The sequence below is a fragment of the Colobus angolensis genome, unplaced genomic scaffold (genome assembly GCF_000951035.1).
Source record: "Colobus angolensis palliatus isolate OR3802 unplaced genomic scaffold, Cang.pa_1.0 Scaffold8, whole genome shotgun sequence".
In the NCBI taxonomy this organism is placed as follows: Eukaryota; Metazoa; Chordata; class Mammalia; order Primates; family Cercopithecidae; genus Colobus; species Colobus angolensis.
The window spans coordinates 16,369,737-16,375,545 of NW_012121820.1; positions in this window are offsets into that span (position 1 = coordinate 16,369,737).

The following is a 5,809-nucleotide window of genomic DNA, read 5'->3' on the forward strand; positions in this document are numbered from 1 at the left end:
AGGATCTCCGGCAGAGTAAGGACAAAATCCGATGAACCTTGAGAGACAGCAGGAGGCATGCTCTCCCACAGACACACACGGCGCGGCCCGGCCTCTGCAGAGTGGGGTTTCTGAATAAATGAAAGTGGATGTGTGTGGGAACCCCCAGGGTGAGGCCAGAATGGTGACAAGAAAGGCGCCCAGAGACAGAGGGGTTCAGAGACAGACCAGAGAAACGGTGACAGACTGAGAAAGGCAGAGTCCCTGAAAGGAACAGAGAGAGGGCCAGGCAGAGCCCAAGGGAAGAAGGGGTGGGCAAGAGTATGCAAGGTACACATACTTGTGGACAAGGGCCTGGGCTACAGACCGACCTGGGGGCTACTTCCGGGCCTATACCCAGGGGCCCCTCCTCTTGGGAAATGGAACCCATGGAGGCTTCTATTGTTTTCTCTGTATTTTCTAAACATCTTGTCATGAAGATGGAGCGTTACCTTTGCAATCAGGAAAAAAAACGCGTGCCTGGGAAGAAGAAAGAAGATAAAGAAACAAAAATGTCGCAGAGAGAGTGAATGGAGATGAGAACAAATGTTACAGAGAACAAGTGAGGGGAGGTCATCAGATGCACACGCACACAATATGCACACATGCACATATATACACACAAAAACATACACACATACGCTTGCATACACCAACACACACAATAGACACATGCATACACACATACACACATGCATACACCTACATACACACATACACATACACATGTATTTGCACACGGGGAAGGAGGAGCAGGGAGGCTATGGGCAAGGAACAAGGAGGTGCCCGCAAAGTGGGGTAGGCCTGCAAGGCGCTGAACCCCAAACAGGCTGGCACCCACTCAGAAGGAGACTGGGGTGCGTTTGGGACAACCTGCTGCTGTGTGCAGGCTTCCGTGGTTAGGTTGGGCTGCAGCCGGTTCCCCTTGAACCTACCTCGATCTAGGGGCAAGTCTGGGCTGACCTGGAGGCCGAGCAGGGAAATGTCTCCTAGAGGAAGGTCCCAGAGCCCAGGAGCACAAAGCGGGGCCCCTGGGGGAGGAGGAGGAGTTTGCCAGACGGGGCAGAGGGCACGGGGTAAACGGGGACCCAGTCACCAGGCAGAGGACAAAGGCTGAACACAAGGACAAAGGCTTGGAGGAGCAGAAGATCCTGGTTTGAGACACAGAGACAGATAGTGGTAGAGACAGAGGACAGAGGAGGCAGGGGCCAGGTGGGGCCTGGGCGTGGGCACCTGGTGGACTTGGGACGGGTGCTGCTCTGGGTTTCTGACCCTGATGGGAGCGGAAGCAGAGGCCACAAAGGAAGCCAGCAGGGTCCTTACAGAGAGCTGACTGAGGTGGCCGTAGAGAGGGAGGTGGGGATTGAGAGCTATCAGGGGTGTGGAGGGTGGAGGGGAGTTCAGGAGTCCTCATGATGGTTTGTGGATGGGGGAGGAGCAGGCCAGCCCTGGCCTGGGCAAGTGGGGTGAGGTTGGGAATCTCTAGCTCTGGAACCAGGGATCAGGTGTGATGAGAGGGTGGGTTTAGCTCTGTGGCCTCCTAGGGGACATGGGGGGTGTGAGGATCCCTCAGGATGGAGTCCCAGGAGCAGTGAGACCACAGCTGGAGGCACCAGTGAGAGGACACGACCCCAGGATGGAGCCCCCCAGGGCCCCCAGCAGGGTAGGGGCAGAGGGAGGGGAAAGAGACACACTCAGAGACACACACAGACACACACACTCAGAGACACACAGACACACACACTCAGAGACACACAGACACACAGACACACTCAGACACACACAGACACACACACTCAGAGACACACAGACACACACATATTCAGGGACACACAGACACACATAGACACACACTCAGAGACACACAGACACACAGACACACTCAGACACACAGATACACAGACACACACACTCAGAGACACACAGACACACACAGACACACACTCAGAGACACACACACTCAGAGACACACAGACACACATAGACACACATTCAGAGACACACACACACTCAGAGACACACAGACACACTCAGAGACATATAGACACACTCAGACACACTGACACACTCAGAGACACACATAGACACACACATAGACACACATTCAGAGACACACAGACACACACTCAGAGACACACACACAGACACACACAGACACACTCAGAGATATATAGACACACTCAAACACACAGACACACTCAGAGACACACACAGATACACATAGACACACTCAGAGACACACAGACACACACAGATACACACACAGAGACACACACAGACACACATAGACACATTCACAGACACACAGACACACAGAGATACAGACATACACTCAGAGACACACACGACACACAGACACACAGAGACACAGACACATAGACATACACACAGTCACAAACACACACACAGACACATAGAGACACACTCACACACAGACACACACAGAAACAGACACACAGAGACACATACTCCAGAACACACACACAGACACACTCCCAGAGATACACAGACACACACACACACAGACACACAGATACTCAGAGACATACATAGAGACACACACATACACAGAGATACACACACAAACACACACATTCAGACACACAGATACACACTCAGAGACACACAGAAATACACACACACTCACGGACACACACAGAGATACACACTCAGAGACACACCCTCACAAATACACACACTCAAAGATACACACTCAGAGACATACACAGAGACACAGACACACAGACACAGAGATACACACTCACAGACACACAAACACACATGCTCACAGACACACACAGAGATATGCACTCAGAGACACACACACAGACACACACAGATGCACAGGAGGCCAGAAGAAGGGGGAGAAGATAGAGCCTGAGAGAGGAGGAGGAGGAGGAGGGAGGGAAATACGTGGCATGAGCAGAGTTAGACATGGCACATCTGGAAAAATTGAGAAGGGAGGAGAGAGGCCAAGAGATGGAGAGAGAGGGATAGAAGAGCAGGAGCCGAGAGAGACAGAGAGAGAGGTTGAGAGACAGAGAGAGACAGAGAGAGATGCTGAGAGCTGGAGAGGGAGAGACTAAGAGATGGAGAGAGACAGAAAGAGACTGACAGATGGAGAGAGACTGAGAGATGGAGACAGGCTGAGAGATGGAGAGAGACAGAGAGAGACTGAGAAGTGGAGAGAGACAGAGAGAGACACTAAGAGATGGAGAGAGACAGAGAGAGAGAGGCTGAGAGATGGAGAGAGACACTGAGAGATGGAGAGAGACAGAGGGAGGCTGAGAGATGGAGAGAGACAGAAAGAGGGGCTGAGAGATGGGGAGAGAAAGAGAGGCTGAGAGATGGGGAGAGAAAGAGAGGCTGAGAGATGGGGAGAGAAAGAGACACTGAGAGATGGAGAGAGACAGAGAGATGCTAAGACATGGAGAGAGACAGACAGAGAGGCTGAGAGATGGAGAGAGAGACACAGCCGGAGAAGAACGGGAGCGGGCAGTGAGTAGCAGGCACTGGGAAGCTGCCCACCACCTCCCTTTCCTCCCTCCCAACCTCTGTCTCTCTGACAGCCAGGGCAGATTTCAGTAACGCCTTAGAGACAGAGAACAGGCTGGAGGCAGGGGAAGAGCCAGAGAAACACACACACACACGCACACGCACACACTCATACATGCGCGCACACACATGCCCGGCCAGCACACAGGAGCGACTCGAGGGCTGCTGCCTGAAGGAGGGAGTGAATGTGGTGACTCACAGAATGAGCACAAAAGCAAGACCCCACAGAGAGCAGGGCAGGCGGGGGTTCTGATGTGTTGTGTGTGTGTGCCTGTGTGTGTGTGTGTGTGTGTGTCTCACATGCTCAAAGAATGACAATGACCTCCAGGGCTAGAGCAGAGAGAAAGCAAAGAATATAGTGTGGTGAGACAGATGGACGGACAGACAGACTGAGAGAGGGTGCTGGCTGGCACTGTGACACATAAACAGGGCAAAGTATTTGATGCTCCAAAGGAGCAATGAAGCACCTAATGCTCCAGTGGGGGAAGGTGTGGCAGAAAGACAGTCAGACAGACACACACAGTGGGGAGGACACTGGGCGCGGGACACTCAGAAGAGGAGGGGGAAGACAGAGAGGGAGAGGAGGAGGGGCCAAGGGGCCAGGACACACGGCCCCTTCTCTCATCCCCCACGAGTCCCTTTCTACAGCTGCCTGGGGGGAAACCGTTCCTGGGTACAGGGGACCCAGAGCCAAGTGACTCATGGTCTGACCTGACGGACAGATGGACACCATCAGCACACAGTGGGGCAGGAGCGCTCCTGGAAGCCCCTTCCCTCAGGAAGCCACAGTGGCAGGGGAGACACTAACTCTGCTTGGGGGTAGGAGGGACGGGGAGGGGAAGGCGGGAACAGTCCTCCAATCTGCAGGGAAGGTGACTTGGAGCCAGATGCCCGATCACCAGGGCAGGTTGGGAAGGGACACCTCACGCAGAGAAAATGACAGCTGCAAGGGCCAGGTGGGGTGAGAATGTGTGTGGGGGCGGGATGGTGTCCGAGATGACAGGCCATCTGGGTGGCTGGTGGCTGATGTGGGGGTGACAGAGAAGGGGAAGGCTTGAGAGGCAATGGGGGTTGAGGCATGCAAGGGTTTGACGCCCAGGCTAAGGCCTGGACGGCGCCCACGGGATGGAGGGAGCCCAGGAGGGGTTGAAGTAGCCAGGGACACATGGCCAGACGTGCTGGAGAGGCAGCCACAGGCTCCATGTGCACACTGGGAAGGGGAGGACGGAGCTAGGCATGGCCTCCTTGGGGACTGGGTGAACGAGGGGAAGGATTTCTGCTGCATCCTGGCCAGACAGAGCTCAGAGATTAGATTGTTCATTCAGTCGAGCCTCTTATACATGCCAGGCACTACTCCAGGAATTGGAGACGCAGCACTGGACGAGACACACATGGGCCTGCCCTCATGGGGCTTACAGCATAGTGACAGAGACGATAGCGTGAGAGACTGAAAATAAGCCAAAAATCAACGTGTAAGAGGATGGCAGGGAGTGATCAGTGTTATGAGGATAAACAGCAGCGTAGGGGGAAAGAGAGTGACAGAGATGCATTCTAACAGTGTGGCCAGGTAGGACCTCTCTGGGGATGGGCAGTTCAGGCAGCAGGAATGGCCTGTGTATCGAAGGTACGGCAAGGGCAGGGTGACTGCAGCACAAGGAGTGGCAGGGTCTGCTGGCTGCCGAGGAGGGCGCAGGCTAGAGCCAAAGGGCCTTCCCTGAAGGTCGGGTGAGGGCCTTGGATCCACTTCCGAAAGGTGGGGCTCCTGGAGGGAAGCGGGGCTCTGGTGAGGACTGAGGAGCATATCAGGGCCCTGCCTGGCTCTGCCCAGCCCTGCCCCATAGGAGTTTGTGGGTGCAGGGCTCAGGTACATCTCAAAAGTTCCAGACAAACTCTCTCAGTGGCAGGAAGGCCGCCAGAGGGGTGAGGGTGAGAGCTCCATGGCACAGACGCAGGCCTGACGCATGCAGGAAGGGGAAGAAAGCTCCAGAAAGGCTCAGAGGGAGAGAGGGAGGGGCTGGAGAGCTCGGAGCAGCGAGGCAAGGCCCCCGACACCGCCAGGGGCTCCCATATGACGCACACACCAGGCCCACGGGGGGAGAGGGTCTCAGCTGTGCTCTGTGACGCAGGCCGCGCGCCAGGCAAGGCAGTGACAAGCAGACCCCGACAAAGCCCCCAAGAGGGGTCTCAGGGAAGAGGAGGGGGAGATGGACAGAGAGAGGGGAGTCGTGATGCCTCC